This window comes from Neovison vison, chromosome 11 (assembly GCF_020171115.1).
Source record: "Neovison vison isolate M4711 chromosome 11, ASM_NN_V1, whole genome shotgun sequence".
Taxonomy (NCBI): domain Eukaryota; kingdom Metazoa; phylum Chordata; class Mammalia; order Carnivora; family Mustelidae; genus Neogale; species Neogale vison.
In genome coordinates this window covers 3,873,657-3,895,375 of record NC_058101.1, presented here as the reverse complement: position 1 = coordinate 3,895,375, position 21,719 = coordinate 3,873,657, and the positions used below count along the sequence as shown (strand labels likewise).

Below are 21,719 nucleotides of genomic sequence, written 5' to 3'. Positions count from 1 at the left end.
AGGAGCTTTTGTTCCCTGAGCGCTTTCCGTAGAGTTCCGGAGGACGGGAATACAAATGGCGGCCTCCTGGTCTCCGGCCCGGAGGAGCCGAGAGCCTGGGGCCCCACTCCTCAGTTCGCCCTCAGAGAACAGCGCCCAGTAACTCCCGTCTGCCTGACCACCGGCCACACTCCGAGCTCACCGAGCCTGCAGCCGGTTCAAGGTAACCCCGAGCTCTGAGCTCACTCCTCGGCTCTGTCTCTGCAGCCGGCTGTCCCGTTCCAATACCCGCAAGCTCTGCGACAGTCAGACACCCCCGATCCTTCTGTGACCCTGCGGGACCTGAGGCCACGCAGACCCCGAGTGGGCTTCCCCCCGGTTTAGCCTCTGGAGCGATGTCCCTCAGCGGAACAGACTTTTAAAAGTCCCGATTTTGTGCTCCGTTGCTCCGCCGCTTGCCGGGAGCCGGCCCCTCCCCCCGGGGTCTGTCTTCCCGTCGCTTTGGATTCACTTCTCCGCCAGTCCTACCTTTCAGAAAGTGGTTGTTTTTCGGTTTCTAGAATTGCTGTTCTTCTCTTGGATAAGCCGATGGATTTGCAGGTGTTTGCAATCTTTAGATAAGCTCTCTAGCTGATCTCCTGCTAGCTGAAGTAGTCTCAGCCTGCGACTTCTCCACCATCTTGACTCCCCCCACCAGCCCTTGAATTTTTCTCTGATCTCCACCGACTTCCCAGGTGATCTCACCAAGCTCCATGACTTTGATGACCATCTCCAGCCTGAGGAGGCTCCAGCCACGACTTCCTTCTCATTGCTACGTTCCACTGCTAGAGTCTCTCTGAATTCTGAATGTCATATGCATATATCTAATTGCCTACTCGGCTTCTCTGTTTGAATATCTCATTGGCATTCCAACTTAAAATATCTAAAATAGACTTCTTAATTTTCTTCCCAAACTCGTTCCTGCCCCCTCTTCCACATCTCCATAAATGTGTCCAATCCTTCCACTCACTTGGGTTAAAATCTCTGGGATCACCTTCATTCTTCTTCTTTTCCTAAACCCTGTATCCAATTTATTAGCGAATCCTGTTGCTTTACTTTCAAATTCTAGTTCAAGTCTGACTGCTTTACCCCACTGCTGCTGACCTCAGACCAAGCTGTCATCATTTCTCTTCTGCATTTCTTCGAAAACCCCAGACTGGTATTCCTGCTCCGATTCTCGCTCCCCTGGTGTGTTCACCGCACAGCAACAGATTTCTTTCTTTTTTTTTTTTTTTTAAACCAAGGTCAGGTCAAGTCAGTTCTCTGTTCAAGACGCTCGCTGGTACCCTTCTTGTTCAAATTATTATGCTGGACCACTGTTCCCAGGAAGACTCTCCTATCCCCTCCTTCTAGCTTCCTCCCTTTATCCACCGGGGAGTCTTGTGCTTCGAACACACGGAGCCCTCTGACTTGACAGCCTTTGCATTTACTGTTCCTTCTGTCTGAGATGCTTCCTCCAGTTCTGTGCAGGGCGCACTTACTCCCACGTCTCATCAGATTGAGCTCAGAGAGGTGTTTATCAAAGAGGCATTTCCTGACTAAGTTTTACAAACTAACACTACCCTCCCCTGTATCCCTCGTTTAACCCCATGTCCTTTTTCTTTCGAGCACTGTTCTTCCCCCTGTTGAAATGTGGTAGGTGTTTGTTGTTTGTCTCTTCTCTCCAATGATCAGAATCTTTGTAAAACTTATCTTGATTCTTTTAAATTAGTTGGCTCCATGCATGGTCCTCTTGCCTGTTAGGCAAACTCAGTCAAAGCCACATCCCTCTGCTCTCCGTCGGCAGTGTTGCTGTCCATGCCTTTTTGACACGACTCTCTCCGCCACCTGCCCGCACATCCCCATGTCTCCTGGAGCGCCCATGACACGGCCATTCAGTTGTATAACAGAGTGTGGGGCTTGCAGGGCCCCTGCCAAAGCCCTGCTCCCGCGAAGCCATTTAGTGAAGGAGTCCTATGATCAGCTCTTGCAGAGCAAAACCCCCCGCGATGGACGCGGCCCACTCCGGGCAGACGCGCTCTCCTTCTGATGGCATCCGGCTCTGCCTGGCAAGTTCCTGATGGGGACTCGGCCCCCCTGGAGGAGCACCAGAGCACAGAGAAACATCCAATAATGACAAGAGCCACAGCAATAAAAAAAAACCAAATATCATGGGATTGCCTGAAGAGAGACAAAAGAAAGCAAGCTTTTCTGTCGCTGTGATTGCTCAGGTTTCCGGCCCTCAGCACCACGGGGTCGCTAGGTCAGGCACCTGACCTGTGCTCTCTCGCAGTTAGGAAGGCTCGCTCCTCTGGAAGCTGGGTTCCGACAGGAACTGAAAGTTTTATGCTCCCAAACTCAAGAATCCTTTCATGTGGGGAATGAACATTACAAAGGTCTTTGATTTGAAGGCACCTGGGAAATTCTTCTAATAACTAATGCAAAGAGTTTTTATTTTCAGGATATAATTACACCACAGAGATTCCTCTTTTCCTATTTCTGTTAGCATTATTGAGTCACCATTTCATTTGGGAACAGAAAGCAGGGACCAAGAGGAAGGAAAGTGTACATTTTTTAAGAGTGTAATTAGGGCTTCACTCTTTCAGTGAAGAATGTTATATCACATCGGTAAAGTTTTGGGGATATAGTATTTTACCAAATGATGAATTTCAAACTGTTTGTTCAAATAAAAAGTACATTAAAGGACAAAAAGCACGTTTTATTAAATTACCTTTATATGGCAGAATTTCTAGAACAGGAATAATTTAGTCACATATTATTAAGCTTATATCCAAAGCAAATAGGAATGCTTTGAGTAGATATAAATAATCAACAGCACAGACCTAAATCACAAGCTTCTTCCCGAAGCAACTTCATTTGTATATTTTAACTAAGGAAAACTGAGAGAAACTTCGTAATAGTCTTCACGAATATGCAAGCATATTACATACTAACTGGGTTTATTTCCATGGAGAATAGAATGAAGAAAATGAATTTCAGTGGGGGAGATTTAGGTAAAAGTTAGATGAATTTTCAGAATGAAGATTATTACACTTGGGGAGATACTTATAATAAAGGAGGAACCACTTTAGCAGTGGAATTCTAGAAACTCTGACAACTTCAAACATTCATCCAGACTCTGAACGTCCTAGAATGTTTCTGTTTATTTAATCATAAAACAAAAAGGTAGATCCTTCCAGATCCTTCTGTCTGTAAGGACACACGCTTGGAGGCAAAGGGCTACACGATTTGAATGGCTGAGGTCTTCCCAGGGAGAAGTTCCTTTATAATGAAATCTCAGAATTGCAAACAGCCCGAGACTGATCTGACACATCAGCTTCAGGGAGAACTTCTGGTTCTTTGTCCTTCTCTTCTCGAGGGAAACAGACCTTCCCTGCCTGCAGTTGCTGGCCTGACACCACAGGAAGACTTGACTTCCCCATCCTGATGACTGGGAAATGGCATGTGCACTAAGCCCTCAACAGCACTGAGGAGTTTGGGGATGTGTGTCTTCAATACTGTGGGAGCTGACGTTCCCGTTGCTGTTTCCGAGGAGGAACCAGCAGCTTCTGCTGCCATATGTTCCCGTAACACGGCGTGCCAACTTGCAGGCCATATCATGCCAGCCTGGAAACAAGTATGTTCACCAGGACTATATTAGCATCACTGTACTTGCAATCTAATTAATAATTAGCTGTCTTCCTGCAGCCCTGGAAGACAAATGTGAGAGCAACTTTGTCATGTTTGTCAAGAATGCACTTATCTTCTGGTGTTTTAATATGGACAGTGGAAAAAGGAAATTTCAAGATCTTGAGCATTGGTGGAATCTGAGTGAAAGGTTCAAAGGACTCTTTGTACTGTTTTTGGAACTTCCAGAGACTCTATAATCATTTCAAAATAAAAAGTAAGAAAAAGGGGCACCTGGGTGGCTCAGTGGGTTAAGGCTCTGCCTTCGGCTCAGGTCATGATCTCAAGGTCCTGGGATTGAGCTCCAAATTGGTCCCCGCATCGGGCTCTCTGCTCAGCGGGGAGCCTGCTTCTTCCTCTCTCTCTGCCTGCCTCTCTGCCTGTTTGTGATCTCTGTCTGTCAAATAAATAAATAAAATCTTTAAAAAAAAAAGTTAGAAAAAAATCTGTGACACAAACTCAGGGCTGGCCTCATGTATCAATAGAGCAAGCAATAGCTTAGTATCACTCCAGGCCTTTATAAAGTCCACATTTACGAAGTCCACGTCAGAAGCTAAAACGGATTCCGTTCAACCTTTTGCAATTCACTGTAGTGTGGAAGAATGATTGAGGAAGAAGTTATGAGAAGGTGAGTGATAGATGATAAAGGAGGCAGAACTTTCTGGATCTGTAACCCTGCCCCACCTCACCACCTCAAGGTGACCCTTGAGGACAGCTCTTCATTGTGCTGTAGGACTGGGCTGTAGGACTGGGCTGCTGGCGAACAAAGGCTCTGTGTTCTACCGGACTGGAGATAATTGAGAACCGTTTTTCAATTTTAAAGGAAAAACTTAAGTGACTATGTATCTTGGGCATCTTTACTTTGAAGACCTCCCAAGGTAGTATCAAGTAATTGCATACAGAATCTTTTATTCCTCTAAATAGAACCATATTTATGAGTAATTAAGGATACTACAAGCATTTCTTTGTGTAAAAAGGAATGTAGAACACTTGTTTCTCTTGGGGCAGCTGGGTGGCTCAGTCAGTTAAGTGTTTGCCTTTGGCTCAGGTCATGATCTCAGGGTCTGGTTCCTCACTGGGCTCCCTGCTCAGTGGGATGTCTGCTTCTCTCTCTCCCTCTGCCCCTACCCCCTGCTCACAGGTGCTCTTTCTCTCTCTCTCTCTCTCAAATAAATAAATAAATAAAATCTTTGAAAAAAAAATTTGTTGTTCTCTGCACACTAAATGGTGTGATTTCTTGATCGTTTGAGAAAACTTACATCATTGCTTATTATAACTAAATATGTTTAGGGGAAACATTCCCTTTCAGCTTAGAGAGTGAGTTACTGTTGGTACTTCACATTGGAAAGTTATTAATAAGAAGGAAGTAGCTAGCTGTTTTCTAATTTTGCCACAAAACTGAACTAAAATAAAAGCAATCTTTATTTAAGTAAGGTTCGAATGTTACATTCTTATTAAAAATGTTGTGAAATAGGAATTAGGCTGTATAAATCCATTTGGTTAATGTGTAAGTGGTAAGGCAAGAAAAAAACAGTAAAACTATGTTAGAATCATACATTTTACAAATAACAGGCAAGTTACAGTGCTGTTGCCAGTCTCCAGAGAAGTAGGTAGAAGATGTGGTAGGGAGGCTGGAATGGTGAGGCAGACTCCAGAGCATCTGTGTTCGAACGCAGTGCTCTTTTCCTAACCGTTAAATAAAAGTAACTGACATAATGCCATATGCTTAACGTGTAACCATGCCTCACTAAAATTTATTTATATTTGTGCATATAACACACATACATAATATATGCTATATACACATGTAAGGCTGTATTATAAAAGTCATTTCTTTGCAAGTAGTAAAAGGACTCCTTAAGACTTCAAAACTTGTACTTTTCCCAATAGCATCTACATATTTATAATTGATGTTGTCAAAAGAGAATTTGTACAATTTCCCAAAGTTGTTGGAATTTTATTAAAAGAACCAAATTTCCTGGAAGGAAGTGATGATTTTATTCTAATTCAAACCAGACTGTTGGATATATATTTAGACAGGAAAAACAAAGTACAGTGATTTGAATTGCTCTCCTGTGCAACAGCAGAAACCTGCAATACTTAATCGCTTATTTCACGGGCAAAGTGAGGGAGTAAACCCTCTGTTGACAATACAGTTAGACAAGGAATAGAAGAAAAGAGGAGTAAAATGAATTTTGAGCATGTAACGTCTTTTCTTTTGGTTTCTTTTAACTAGAAAGTACAATGATATTTACTGTATGAATTAGGATTTCAGAGGGCGATTTTTCTCTTGCGGGTTGTAACATCCGTGTTGCAGAATGATGCTGAAGAAGTAACAGAGTCGTAGGAAGTAGGCGGGGCTTTCTTCCACTTACCAACTGCTGCATAACATTAAGAAAATGATTTTGTTATGCTCACAATTCTATAGGTCAATAATTCAAGGACAGTCTCTATTCTATTGAGAGCCTCAGCTGGGATGGTATGAACAGCCAGAGACGGCTGGGGTGGCTGACCCTGCCATGGTCCCGGTGGCTCATTCTCTCAGGGGTCTGGCACCTGGGCCGTGATAGCTGCCACAGTGGGGTACGGCTCTCATCACGGTTTCTCCATCCAGTCCCCCCACCTGGCGTCACTACAGCACAGAAAAGTTCCAGAGTATTAGATATTCTTGAAGGCACTTGGCTTCCCTCAGAGCAAGAGTTTCAAGATATGGGAAACAGAGACCACGGATCCTCTTGAAAATTAGACCCAGAACTGGCAAAGTATCCCTTCTGGCATGTTGGATTGGTCAAAGCAATCAGTGGCCAGTCCAGATTCAAAGGACTCTATAGATTCTACCTTTTGATGGGGGAAGGGATGAATGGATCGTGGGCGCTTTAGAGATAAGCTACCATAAACCATAAGGAAACTTTTCAGTTTATGTAGTTTTGTAGATACTCATGCAGTTTTGTTGTTGTTGTTGTTTAAGATTTTATTTATTTATTTGACAGAGAGATCACAAGTAGGCAGAGAGGCAGGCAGAGAGAGAGGAGGGAAGCAGGCTCCCCGTTGAGCAGAGAGCCTGATGCGGGACTCGATCCCAGGACCCTGAGATCATGACCTGAGCCGAAGGCAGCGGCTTAACCCACTGAGCCACCCAGGCGCCCTGTTGTTGTTGTTTTAAGGATTTATTTTTTTTGTCAGACAGAGAGAGAGAGAGAGAGAGAGAGGGAGAAGCAGGGAGAAGCTGAGCGGAGCCCACCATGGGACTCAATCCTGGGACTCTGGGAACATGACCCGAGTTAAAGGCAGATGCTGGCAGGACTGAGCCACCCATTGGCTGAGCTCAAAGGACCAGGTGTCCCGATACTCATGTAGTTTTAACTCATGTAGATGATACACTATTTTTATAGGTTAAAAAAGAAATCCATGGGTTAAAAGAATATGTATGGAAAGTCAACTTCAGAAATAAATTCAGAGGAAGCTGGGACACAGTAAGTTACATTAGACTCTGGAATAGTCTCCACAGGGGGAAAAATAGGAGAGACCAATTGCCTGAGTCACTTTAAATTAGGCTAGAAAAAAATAGGCTGTAAGGGGTCAGTGTTGCACTGGCAAGGAAGTACTATTGGTCTTTTTAACTCCAAACATCTATGATGTGTTGCAATATATGTATTCTTTTGTGGCTGATTAAACTATGTCATAAAGTTCACCGAACTGTAATATTGTCTGTCCATTTTGAGGATTATATTCAAGCATGTGACCAGGTCCCGGGGATGCTATTGAACTGCATAATCGATCACCCAGTGCAATTTGTCGGTGTGTCAGAGGATGTTAAGTACATTGCTGCTCTGAAACTCCTCTATGTGCAACTCTTCTTCCTCTTCTGTGCAAAAAAAAAAGTGCAGGAATTCTTTTATCAGGCTATTTGCAAGTCCCTCGCTCCTGCATGTCAGCTGCCCTTGGCTGCAAGATAACCATAAAACATTTACTGCAAAGCCATGAAGAATCCATATGTCCATTTGATGTGTCAGGCCACCAAGAAGCCAGAGCTTGTGGGGTAACATAAGGATATCTGAAGGTGACACATGCTGTCAGTTGATGAACAGAGACACAGAAGGGGACTCTGGCAGCCTCTATCTTGGCCTTGACAACTTGTGATGGTGACCAGGTGGGGTGTGTTATCTTAATAGTCTGGAGCTCTTGTGAATTATTTGCTGATAGATGTAAACAGCTGTTATTCTTGGTAATGGAAAGCAATTAGAAACATCTGTACTCTTGGCTATGAGTAATGCCTCCTATCCTCACTGCTCCCAAGTGCCAATTGGAAATAACTACATCATCGAGATGGTGTTGGCAATTCTACACTGCATTATGGGCTGATGATTAGTACTGAGCTGTGAAGAGCAAGAGGTACCGTGCGGGAGAAAGAGCCTCACCTGGGATGTCGGAAGCGGAGGAAAGCCTGCCCTATCTGTGCAACAGAAAGCAAGCATTATGGCTTTAGGAAGGACACATGTCCATTAATCTGGATTAATGTTTTTTATCCTGAGGGATACCTCAGGATAAAAAGGTACCAGTTCCTAAAAGAAACATGTTCCTTGACAAGTTTAACCTAGTGATTAAGCGTGGGCCCCAGAAATCGGGACGGCTTGGGGTTGCCTCCCAGCCCTACTACTTGTGTGGCTTTGGGCAACTTGCTTAATCTCTCTTAGAAATTAAAAATAGAGCTTCCCTATGACCCTGCAATTGCATTACTGTGTATTTACCCCAAAGATACAGATGTCGTGAAAAGAAGGGCCATCTGTACCCCAATGTGTATAGCAGCAATGGCCACAGTCGCCAAACTGTGGAAAGAACCAAGATGCCCTTCAACGGATGAATGGATAAGGAAGATGTGGTCCATATACACTATGGAGTATTCTGCCTCCATCAGAAAGGACGAATACCCAACTTTTGTAGCAACATGGACGGGACTGGAAGAGATTATGCTGAGTGAAATAAGTCAAGCAGAGAGAGTCAATTATCCTATGGTTTCACTTATTTGTTTTTTTTTTTTTTTTTTTTTTTTTTTTTTTTTTTTTTTTTCCAATTTATTTATTTTCAGAAAAACAGTATTCATTATTTTTTCACCACACCCAGTGCTCCATGCAAGCTGTGCCCTTTATAATACCCACCACCTGGTACCCCAACCTCCCACCCCCCCCCCCCCGCCACTTCAAACCCCTCAGATTGTTTTTCAGAGTCCATAGTCTCTCCATGAAACAAGATGGGTTTCACTTATTTGTGGAGCATAACAAATAGCATGGAGGACAAGGGGTGTTAGAGAGGAGAAGGGAGTTGGGGGAAATTGGAAGGGGAGGTGAACCATGAGAGACTCTGAAAAACAATCTGAGGGGTTTGAAGTGGCAGGGGGTGGGAGGTTGGGGTACCAGGTGGTGGGTATTATAGAGGGCATGGATTGCATGGAGCACTGGGTGTGGTGAAAAAATCATGAATACTGTTTTTCTAAGAATAAATAAATTGAAAAAAAAATCTCTCTTAGTTTTGTTTCCTCATCTATAAAATGGACAGAATACCTACTCTATAGCACAGCTATGAGAATTGAATGAATCTGTTTATGAAAAGTGCTTAAAACAATGCATGGCAAATAGTAAGCACCCAGATGACCTTAGGCTGTTGTTGTTATTCAATACCTCATCCTGCTGGGCGGTGGAGGCAGCCTGCAGAACATTCAAGGTGACTTCTCTCATGGTGGTCATTAGTGTCGTGTTCATAGAAGCGTCTAATCTACAGCCAAGTACATACAAGAAACTTAACATTGGTTTCTTTCTCTTTTCTTTTGCTTTCCATGGAAAGAGTTGTATGTTAGCTTCCTAAAGACTGGGAACTAGGATGATGGTGGGTCCCAGACAGTACCGCTGTCCTAGATGTTGATGGCTTGAAAGAAATACGAACCTGTAAGTGGACACTTTCAAGGCAGATAGTAATTTACTAGAAGAATTGTTGTTAGATTTATTAAGTAATTATGTTCTAATACTTAACTGTCTTGTCCCAGAGATTGCTACAGATTTTTTCTTTCTGGTGCCCTTTAGCACACAGCACACACATCATTTGAAAAAATAGAGATCAAGTTCTGTCTCTGGGTGCAGCTGTCACAGTATTTTGTTTCATGACGGAGATTTCTGAGGAAGACAAATGTTTGTCATAGGGAGAGGTGATGGAGAATTTGACTGAATTCTGTCACAAGAAAGGGAAAAATTGAGGCATTTTATGCCCTACAAGTTGAGTATCATTTTAGGAATAATAGTGTACCAGAGACTTTGTCCTAGGGTAAGATAATAATTTTCACTCATTTATGCAACCAATATATTGGTTGAAAAAATATATATGGAAATACATATCTACTAAGAAAATGAGTAAGAATAGGACATAGACCCAGCAGGTTACATTGATTTTTACGTATGTTCTGTTGACTTAGAACTTATATTTGACGTTTGTGTGAAGATTAGATTATCCTAAAGTCTAAGTGTGCAATCAAAATCTAGAATCGTGAAAAATAAAGCAGAGTTCTAGTTTACTTTGGACAAGGAAAAAAACAAAATGCTTAAAAACTAATGAAAAGGAGAAGTGAAAGGGTTTCTCATTCAAAAATGAGAAGATCCTCAAAGTTAGGAGAGTCAAGACTTAGAAGGATATGCTGTATGCAACATGCTAAATTTGCAGAGTCTAGCTTTCTGTTGCTATTAACAAATGCTCGTTAATTTAACTATGTTTAAAAACTTTACCTTTTAGGAGGAAGAGGCATTAAGCCTATGCTTAATTGATTGACAATACATTTGCTATTTTAAAAGGACTGGAATACTTCAATGTTTTTATCTTCAGTTGCTAAAAGTCCTTATAGGTCTTGCTCAGCTGCTCACATAGAGAGAAGGTGTAGGCTCTGCTATTCCCATTCATCAGCTGTAGACACTGAGACTTAAAACATCGAATCCTTTTTATAATAATATAAATAAAAATGACTTTCAGTCTTCTGGTTCCTACTTAGAAATCTTGTTCTTTCGCTCTTGTTCTTGTTTGCAAGGAGAATGCATTTAAAATGCAAAGCTTGACCAGAAAAGACAGTAAAAGCCAATGAAAACTGGTGAGTCCTCAAAAATACATCTGCACTGCTGTTTAGAAAAATCGGCATGTGATGCCATCAGAGTAGCTGAAAATGAAGTCTGGTTTACCACGTATCCTGGAGTGATTTATTTGCAAACTTCTTTAGAGAAAAATGGTCCAGCAGAAGCTTCCCTTTCTTAGTTACTGTTTCATGGGCTGCCACTGCTATCTCCCTTACTAACGATAACCCCATCCAGTTAGCCAGTTCTAGGGTTTCCCATTTTTCTTTGCCTCTTCTCTCCACTGTATTGTGTCCAGCCCTTGTTTCCCACTCAGACTCCTACAGTGACCTTGTTCCTATTCTTGTCCTCTTCAAGTTCATCTTTTGCTCAGTTGCCAGGGATCTGGCCAATGGACATCTGATCATGTAGTATTATTTCTTGAACCTATTCTATTAGTTCACATTGCCAAAAGAAAAATGCCTAAATTTCCTATTATGTCCTACAATATCCTGAATTACCCATTTCTACTTCTTCAATCCCATCTCTCACTTTCCCTGCTTTGAAATTTGTTCTTGAAACTGCTTGAAACTCTGCACATATGACTTTGTTCATAGTGTTCTCTTTGCTGATGATGCCCCATCCACACTTCTTTGCCTGAAAACCCCCTACACACTCCCATGGGATATCTCTCCACGGGGATATCTCTCCACGGGGATATCTCTCCACGGTCATCTCTGCCAAGAAGCTTTCCGGATCACTCAGGGCAAAATAGTTGCATTTTCCCTGTGCTGTTTCTTGGGCTTATCTCTACCATTCATATCTCATTGTTTTTATCCATTTGAGGTCTGGACTGTGAGGTACTTGAACGGTGAAAGTTGCATCTTATGGATATTTTCATACTTAACATCTTTTATACAGGGCTCTTGATAAGTATTTGTTCAATGATTAAAATACCAATGATTATTATAACAGTAACTTACACTGGTTACTTCCTATGTGCTAGGCACTGAACCGAGTGCTTTTTGAGAATTTTCTCACTTAATTCTCCTAGCAAATCTAAGAGATGTGTACTACATTTATTCTCACTTGACAGTTGAGAAACAGAGGCTTAGAGTGAATACATAACTGTCTTTAAGTCACACAGCTGGGGAGTGGTGGAGACAGGATTATAATGCAGGTCTAACTGGCTCTCTTAAGTGTTCTCTTGAACTAAGCTAAATTTTGCCTAGGTCCTGGGTTCTCAAGTTAGCCCTGCAATTTGCTTGCTGTGTAACCTGGGGATTAAGATTCCTTCAACCTTATTTCCTCATCCATGGAACAGAACAATAATGTTTTCTCTGCGTACACAAAATGGTTACTATTGTCCCAATTAGCTCAATGTCCATAATCCTTTCCCACCCATGCACAAAGTCAGGGGGTCCTATAAACTTCTCCCCTCCTCTCAGTTCAAAGAGCTCACAAAACCTCTACGGCTTTACCTTTTCATTGCCTACTCTAATTGGACTTGCTGCTGTAGACTTTTCTGGAAGTTTTTGAGCCTATTGAGCCTTATTTCTTATGTGTTCATTCTTTCAACAAATCTGTATCAAGTACTTGTTATCCACCAGACACTGTTGTAGGAAGTGGGGCACATCAGAGAACAAAGAGTAAAAGATTCTGATCTTGAGGAGCATATATTTTAATGCGAGTTTCAGACAATAGAAAACAACATGGTAACTAAGTTAATTATGTAGTTGTTTAGAAGGTGATCTCAATGACCTCACTTCTGGGTCATCACTTTGCTATGACGCCTAAACTTGGCTCTGGCCAGTTGTGGCCAGAGCTCCTGTACCTCTCTGTATGTCTGAGAATGGACGAATGGATAAATTTTGGATAAGTGACATTATCAAGTGACTAAATAAACATGAAAATGTACTGTGAACCTGTCTTGTGTCTGATCATCTCAGAATCACTCCCGAGGGGTGAGCAGGACAGCGAGGTCTCAGAGGAGAGAATGCAGGATTTCTCCAGTCCTCAGAAATACCCCTGGCCTTCCAACCTCAACGGCACCCCTCGCGCTGTTGGTTGGGTGCAGCTGAAGAAGAGAACAGACATAAGGGACACGTGCCAGGAGGTACGTCCATGTCCCGGCAGACCACCAGTACCAGCAAACATCCCCGGGCTTTCTTCAGCTGAGAATACACTGAGAGACGTTCAAAAGTATGAAGAGGCAAAAACTGAGTAATTTTCTTGAGGGTTTAGAACATTATATCAAAATAGACAAATTACAGTGCAAGAAGACAATGCTAAGTGCCAAATGTCAGGTATAAATGACGTCTGTAGGAGTCCTGGGGAAGCAGTGACGGTTAGATGCTGGGGCAGCTTGTAAAGGCTCCGGGGAGGCAGTCAGGCTTGGTCTGTGCCTAAAAGGGACAAGGACTTAGCAAGTGAAATGACAGGGACAGAAAGTTGGGAGGAAGGAATGGACAACTAAGGTGAAGATGAAACAATCTTGGACTTGGGGCTGCACGTAGTTTCGAGTTCCAACTGTCCTACCTCCGAGCCTCCGGACAGCGTACACACCTCTTAACACTTCTGAGCATTGAGCTCATACTCTTCATTTTACAATGCGAATGTGAGGACAAATGAGATGATGGGATAGAAAAATTGTTTAATTACAAAGAATTATACAAATAAACTATTACTTTTATAATGGTTATTAATAGCCTTGGCTTTTCCAGCCTGCAGGCTTGTCTTTTCTTTGAAGAACACTCCAATTTTGCTTGGGGAGTTACCCTTCCTTCTCTAAATATATGCTCTCCCCTGGCCAAGGGACGGGCATGCAGCCCAGGGAAGCTTACTTATTTTATTTCCACAGGATGTGACTCTTGAGAAGAATGGCACAGGCTGAAATTATTGCCACTGATTCTCCTGGTTAGGGCCCAGAAGACAGTATCCTTTAGTTCCTGTAACTTAAGACCTACCTTGATTCTTATCCTTTCTGAGTCTGCCCCCCCTTTTCCAACATTTCCTTGGATTCTGTAAGATGTTCCATATTCTTTCAATAAAAATTTACTTTCTCTAGTGAAGCTTTCCAAGCTCCATTTCTGTTTCTCGTATTTGGAGAATGCTAACTGACAAGTGGCTTTAGGAGACTGAAGAAGTTGAGGGAAAAGGTGGTATCCTTCATTTATGCATACACCTAGCAACAATGTGGGTCCGGTCCATGTGCTTAGTAAATATTAGCTGAAGTAAAACAGGTGCATATGGCCTGGACTGAGTAGAAGTGTTAATATGATGAAAAGCAGGAAGTTAACTAATATAAAGAAAGGTATAGGTACTAGAACGAGGAAGGCCCTTAATGACCAAATTTTTTATTATTTCAGAATCGAGAGGGCTTGAAAGATTTTTACTCAGAGTTGCAAGGTAGATGGGTAAGGGACTGATGTAGGAAAAGCAGTGTTTTAGAAAGATTAATTGGATAGACAGGGAAGAAACTAACCCTCATCAGTCCTTTCTAGGCTCTGGCCCAAATGCTACCCATGGATTACCATGAAAATTAACCAGTTCCTCACAACGGTCTATGACATGGATACCCATTTTACAGATGAGGAAACAGAGTCATAGACTGGCCAAGTAATATCCCTAAGGTCAAATATCCAGTAAATTGTAGAGTCGGGATTGAAACCTGGGAAGTCTGACGGGATTGAAACCTGGGCAGTCTGATGGAAGAGTCTGTGCTTCAACTACACATTGCTCTGCCTCCATGGTATGGCTATGCAGATGGGGAGAAGACAGTTTTCAAGGAAGCAGTAAAGAATCCGAGTTATAAGGGTCTGGGGTAGAGTGGTGGCTGTTGGAATAAAGAGTTGTCAGGACTTGGCCTCACAGGATATGGGCTGATATTTGGGGGAAATCAAGGGCCAAAATTAATTAGTAATTTATCCATTCATTCCATAAATGTTTATTGAGCATCTACCAGATGTCATGCACTGTTTTATCTGCTAAGGATGCCATGGTGAGCGAGGCAGGCAAGTTCTTTGCTATCATAGAGTACAAATTATCTGAGAGAAAACGGACCACAAAACAATTAAATTAAAAAGGACCTCAAGTAGCAATAAATGCTGTGGTGAGAATGAAAAATAAAAAGACAGAGAAGGATTATGGCCTGCTTATACAGACTGAAAGCTCTCTTTGAGAAATTGAAGAGTACATTGAGACCTGAATGATGGAAAGGAACCAACCATCTAAAGATCTTCAGGCAAGTGTCCCAACTGAGAGACCAGCAACTACAAAAACCCCAAGGTAAGAATGATCGGGGCATGCTTGAAGAACCCAAGTAAGGCAAGTATGTCTGGGGTGTAGTGGGTAGAGGGTATAGAGGTGAAGACCCTGTAGTGAACAGAGCCCGCTTTATACAAGGGACTGGATGCCAGGATTGGGGGGGTTAATTAATTAATTATTTTTAAAATAACTTATTTATTTGTTAGTTAGTTAGTTATTTGAAAGAGAGCATGAGCAGGAGGGAAAGAGAACCTCAAGTGGACTCCATGCTTAGCGTGGAGCCCAACTTGGGCTTCACCTGGGGTTTCGTTTCAGGTGGCTGAGAACATGACCTGAGCAGAAACCGAGAGCTCGATGCTTAACCACCACCTAGATGCCCCAGGTTGGAAGGTTTAAATACAGCAATTACCTTCTACAAATTCTGTTTCAGAGAAGGTCACTGGCTAATGTGTGAGAAAGGAATAGCAGCAGAACAAAAGTAGAACCAAGCACCATGTTAGGAGACAGTAGCAGCAGTCCACTTGTTAGGGATAGAGGTGGGCCTCAGGAATTGGGGAGATAGTGTGAAGCAGAGCTGACGAGATTTACTGATGGATGAGACATGGAGGAGAAGAAAGGAAAGGATTTCTAAATATTTACTCGAGCGACCAGGTGGATTGTGCTGCTTTGTATTGACATGTTGACAAAAAAAGGGAGAAGGCAGGTTTTTTAGGTCTTGGAAATTTTGTTTGGAGTATGGTAATGAGATGCATTTTAGAAATTCAAGTGGAAATATTAAGAGGCCAACTGGATCTAAAAGCCAATTTTGGGAGTGCCTGGATGGCTCCCTCATTAAGCATCTGCCTTCAGCTCAGATCATGATCCCAAGGTCCCAGGATTAAGCCTTTATCCATTGCCTCCCTCTCCGTCTCACTCCTCCTCCTCCCTCCTTCTCCTTCTCTCATTGTGTCTCTGTCAAATAAATAATAATTTTTAAAAAGCCAATTTGGGGTAAATTTCAAGGCTAGAGAAGTAAAACTCAGAATCACTAGAAATATGGATTTTCTTCAAAGCCATGGGGAGGGATGACATTACCTAGCGAGAAGGTGTAGATAAATAAGAGAAAAAGCCCCAGTTCCATACTACGGAGCCAGCAAAGGAATGACTAATAAGGACAGAGGAAAAGCCAGCAGCGAAGTGTCTTTAAGCCAGGACAGAATGGGCCAATGCTGCTAGGTCTATCAAGATGAGAACAGAAATGTTACGGTGGGATGTGGAAACGAGCAACTCATTGCTGGTGTGAGTGTGCAATTTCAGTGCATGGAGGGTCAGAAAGCCTGTTGGAAGGGATAAGGAGAAAATAGGAGTGATGCGATAGAGGCAGAGACTACAGACAACTTTTCCAAGAGATTTTGCTGTGAAAGGGGTAATCTAATGAGGTAGTAGACAGCAGATTGTTACGGAAATTTTTTTAATGCACAAAACTTAAAGTTCTTTGTCAATAAAAATGATCTGTGGAGAGGGGATAATTGATAACACAGTATAAAAAGAATCCTATTTACTACAAAGCTGTGATCACCAAGACAGCATGGTACTGGCATAAAAATAGACACATAGACCAGTGGAACAGAGTAGAGAGCCCAGATATGGACCCTCAACTCTATGGTCAAATAATCTTCGACAAACAGGATAAAATATACAGTGGAAAAAAGACAGTCTCTTCACTAAATGGTGCTGGGTAAACTGGACAGCTATATGTAGAAGAATGAAACTCAACCATTCTCTTATATCGTACACAAAGATAAACTCAAAATGGATAAAAGACCTCAGTGTGACACAGGAATCCATCAGAATCCTAGAGGAAAACATAGGCAGTAACCTCTTCGATATCAGCCACAGCAACTTCTTTCAAGATATGTCTCCAAAGGCAAAGGAAACAAAAGCGAAGATGAACTTTTGGGACTTCATCAAAATCAAAAGCTTCTGCACAGCAAAAGAAACAGTCAAGAAAACAAAGAGGCAATCCACGGAATGGGAGAAGATATTTGCAAATGACAGTACAGACAAAAGGTTGATATCCAGGATCTATAAAGAACTCCTCAAACTCAACACACACAAAACAGACAATCATATTAAAAAATGGGCAGAAGATATGGACAGACACTTCTCCAGTAGACATACAAATGTCTATCAGACACATGAAAAAATGTTCATCATCACTAGCCATCAGGGAGATTCAAATTAAAACTACATTGAGATATCACCTTACACCAGTTAGAATGGCCCAAATTAGCAAGACAGGAAACAACATGTGTTGGAGAGGACATGGAGAAAGGGAAACCCTTCTCTTAACACTGTTCGTGGGAATGCAAGTTGGTGCAGCCTCTTTGGAAAACAGTGTGGAGATTCCTCAAGAAATTAAAAATAGAACTTTGCTATGACCCTGCCATTGCATTACTGTGTATTTACCCCAAAGATACAGATGTTGTGAAAAGAAGGGCCATCTGTACCCCAATGTTTATAGCAGCAATGGCCATGGTTGCCAAACTGTGGAAAGAACCAAGATGCCCTTCAACGGATGAATGGATAAGGAAGATGTGGTCCACATACACTATGGAGTATTATGCCTCCATCAGAAAGGACGAATACCCAACTTTTGTAGCAACATGGACGGGACTGGAAGAGATTATGCTGAGTGAAATAAGTCAAGCAGAGAGAGTCAATTATCCTATGGTTTCACTTATTTGTGGAGCATAACAAATAACATGGAGGACATGGGGAGATGGAGAGGAGAAGGGAGTTGGGGGAAATTGGAAGGGGAGGTGAACCATGGTAGACTATGGACTCTGAAAAACAATCTGAGGGGTTTGAAGGGGCGGGGGTGGGAGGTTGGGGTACCAGGTGGTGGGTATTATAGAGGGCACGGATTGCATGGAGCACTGGGTGTGGTGAAAAAATAATGAATACTGTTATGCTGAAAATAAAAAATAAACTAAAAAAAAAAAAAAGAATCCTATTTGCAGGAGGAAATTCTGTAAGGCTCCAGAAGCTGATATGTGTTGGGTATAGTGAAGACTTGACTTTTTATAGGAAGAGCCTGTCTTCCATGAAAACAGGCAGGAAGGCAGGACTGCAGAAACTACCTCATTGCATTTCATTTTAATTGGAAAAGCTGAAATTTCAAGTCTGGGTAACTTGGAAAACGTTGGAACAAATCACATGCACACCAAAAGAAAATCACCACAGGTGTAGGAGACTTCACAGGGTATACAGAGAAATGAGCAGAGGACTTAGAAGTCACTTCACCTGTCTCTGTGAAAGTGTCCTCACTAGCTTTGCTTGTGCTTGATAGTAGAGACTGGGGGAGGGGGAAACATAACTTTGGACATTCCTAAAAGGAATTTATAATATTAGTCCTTAAAAATTGGTTGCAGTGATATATTTCATGCCTTTGAGGAAACCAGGGAGCATATATATATATATATATATAGAGAGAGAGAGAGAGAGAGAGAGAGAGAGAGAGAGAAATATATATAGAAATATGTAGAAATATATATATTTATTTTATATATGTCTGTAAATATATATATATTTCTATATATATATCAGTTATGTTAATTGGAATTGTATGTTTTACTTACCTATTTTTAAATTTAAATCTAATAAGCCAACTTATAGTACATCACTAGTTTTAGATATAGTGTTCAATAATTTATCAATTTTGTATAACACCAAATGCTTATCATATCACTTGCCCCCCTTAATGCCCATTTACCCAATTACCCCATCCCACCGATCTCTACTCCAGCAACCCCCAGTGTTTTCCCTAGAGCTAAGAGTCTCTCGTGGTTTTTCTCCCTCTCTGACGACTTCCCATTCTGTTTTCCCTCCCTTCCCCTATGGTCCTCTGACCTGTTTCTTATATTCCAAATGAGTGAAATCATATGATAGTTTTCTTTCTCTGATTGACTTATTTTGCTCAGCATAATACCCTCCAATTCCATCTACACCAATGTAAATGGTAAGTACTCATCCTTCCTGATGGCTGAGTAATATTCTATTTTATATACATACCACATCTTCTTTATCCAGTCATCCATTGATGAACATCTCGGCTCCTTCCACAGTTTGGCTATTGTGGACATCACTGCTATGAACATTGGGGTGCAGGTGCCCCTTTGGATTGGTTTGTATCTTTGGAGTAATTACTCACCTATTGCTAAAAAAAAATCAACAGAGTAAATCTGAATATCTAATTGACTTCATCAGACAATTCGTGAGTCCCATCTAGCAGGCAGATGGGAACTCCAAAGGGCAGCAGAAGAGAAAGGTTTATAAAGAGAGGACAAGGAAGCTAGAAACAGAAAAAAAGAAAAAATGATTATTTCAGGTGCAATCACCTTCACTTGGGTTTTAGTAGGTGGATTACCTCATCTTCCTTTGCAGGTTGAGGAGGGCCCGTGACAGATCACCTTATTGTATTGACCGGAAAATTCTCTAACTGATTGGTTAAGACTCCCTTTCTGGGGTGTTGAAACTGAGTTAGGCTAGGTACTAAGTCTTGGCTTACTGACTTGAGATCTTAACCTAAGTGACAACCATTTTAGGCCTACGGCTTTCTTTTTAAATATAGATAGATAGATAGATAGATAGATAGATAGTTAACAGAGTCCAGAGTCCCTAAAAATGTTCTTGAATGAATGAATAAATGGATGAAGTGATCTGAAGAACTTGGAAAGTGAGGAACTACATTCTTCCAGGAGAGGGGGAATAGTACATGAAAGAAATGAAGCTTTCATAAACTAATGCTTTATCTCTAAATTTAAAACAAAAAGGCTTCAGTTGAAAGGAAGCAGAGCTAAGGTAGAACTTCTTAGGAAAGGTAACTCAACTTTTATGTAGTTCTAGAAATGACTATCAGAACAACTTAAAAGGCTCCAGAGAAGGCTGTGACCCTACATGACAGTTTTATGTCCCCTTTCTGACAGTAGTATCCCACCACGGGTCCTGAGGAAGGAAAGGCAACATGAATTAGTGTAAAGAAGCCTCATTAACAAAGTGTCCTATTTAATGCCTAAATAGAATCCTGACTGTCATAGAGTGTCTTCTGTGGCAGGGCGTAAATTTGATATCCCTGCCTATCAATCAAGTCTGATTCAAGAGTATCGGGTTTATTATGTGAAAACAAAATCTGCAGTTAATCACCATAGGTAGCAACATCTAACAAAAGATTCTAGTTATCGTTTTTTCTTGAAGAATGGTGAGCGCCTTTAAGAATGTGCAAACTGAATATTGTAGTATCAGTTAGGAGGTAAGTTACCAGTTCAGTAAATTCTTTAAAAGGGAGTTTGTAGATTTTTGGGTAGAGTGCATCTAAAATCAGTGGGAGATTACACCAAGCTTTTGCAGCATTGGGCAGAGCCAGTAGATGGTGGTCTTAAGTTGCAAGTTGCTATTACAGTAACACCTGTCAGCATGTGAAGTAACTACTGCTTTTCACAAAATGTCAAAATTCACTTTTCCATTCATTAGATGCCATAAATTGGAAGATGACGGCACAAGAGAACATTCTGAGATATGTTAACTGTTATTTTTTAAAAGCACACTTTTCTTTAAAAAAAAATCGTAGGAAACTTGTAATAACACAGCATTTAAAATCATGCAATGCTTATATCAGAATGTGATATAAATGGCTGTATCTATTGTTTATCTTTTTTCAAGAATGAAAGAGATTTTTAATTTCTTTTTTTTTAAGATTTTATTTATTTATTTGACAGAGAGAGATCACAAGTAGGCAGAGAGGCAGGAGAGAGAGAGAGGAGGAAGCAGGCTCCCCGCTGAGCAGAGAGCCCGATGTGGGGCTCGATCCCACGACCCTGAGATCATGACCCGAGCCGAAGGCAGAGGCTTTAACCCACTGAGCCACCCAGGCGCCCCAGATTTTTAATTTCTTAATAAGAATGCTCTCTGTTGGAATTCTCAAAAACCAAGACCAACTCTAAGCTGTAATACCTAAATAAGATATCCACTTAACATCCTCTATTGTTAAATGCACTTTAGAGATTCAGTTGCAAGAGTATTACAATACCTTGTAATTATGCAGACTGAGTAGAATTAAAGACTTTGGAAATTAATTTTGAGTTGAAATATTAAATTAAGTAGAATGTTTTATCATAATGGCATAATTTAAAACTAACTAAAAATAGCATTAATAATAATCATGATCATTCTCCTTTCATTAAAAGAAGAGATTCAGCACTAAATTATTAAATGATCAAATTTATGGTGCCCAAGTTAGTAAAGATTTTGTAGTAGTGTAAATCATGCTACATGATTTCTGTCTAGTGACTATGGCAAATTAGTCACTCTAGTAAATTTTAGAGGGTGTTAATAATACAAACACTTCAGTGTTGGAAGCTTTGGTAGAACGATACTCTATACATCCTTAGACATTCAAATATTCCTTTTTTTTTCTTCTAACAGTGTATTATCTAACTGCCAAGGGTAGTAGCAGGGATGGACAATTACACCTTGAACCAAAGAAAAGGGTAAGCCTTTTATTTTTATAAGCCAACAATTTATGAGAAGTAATTTCTGCTTTCCAACATTAACCTTTGACCTCCTTCTATTCAACAGTCTTCTGATTTTACTCTGAAATTGTACTGTCTGTGTTCTAAGCAGAACATATGTTGCTCATTTTATTTAATG

General features: G+C 41.3%; 1 long non-coding RNA gene across 1 annotated transcript in view; it reads left to right on the top strand.

Moving 5' to 3' along the window:
• Positions 1-21,516, top strand: part of LOC122889757 — an 82,181-nt gene extending 60,665 nt beyond the window's left edge. Inside the window, exon 3 of the long non-coding RNA XR_006380962.1 lies at positions 21,495-21,516. This is a non-coding gene — a long non-coding RNA (uncharacterized LOC122889757). The remainder of the gene's footprint in view (positions 1-21,494) is intronic.
• The last annotated feature ends 203 nt before the right edge of the window (positions 21,517-21,719 follow it).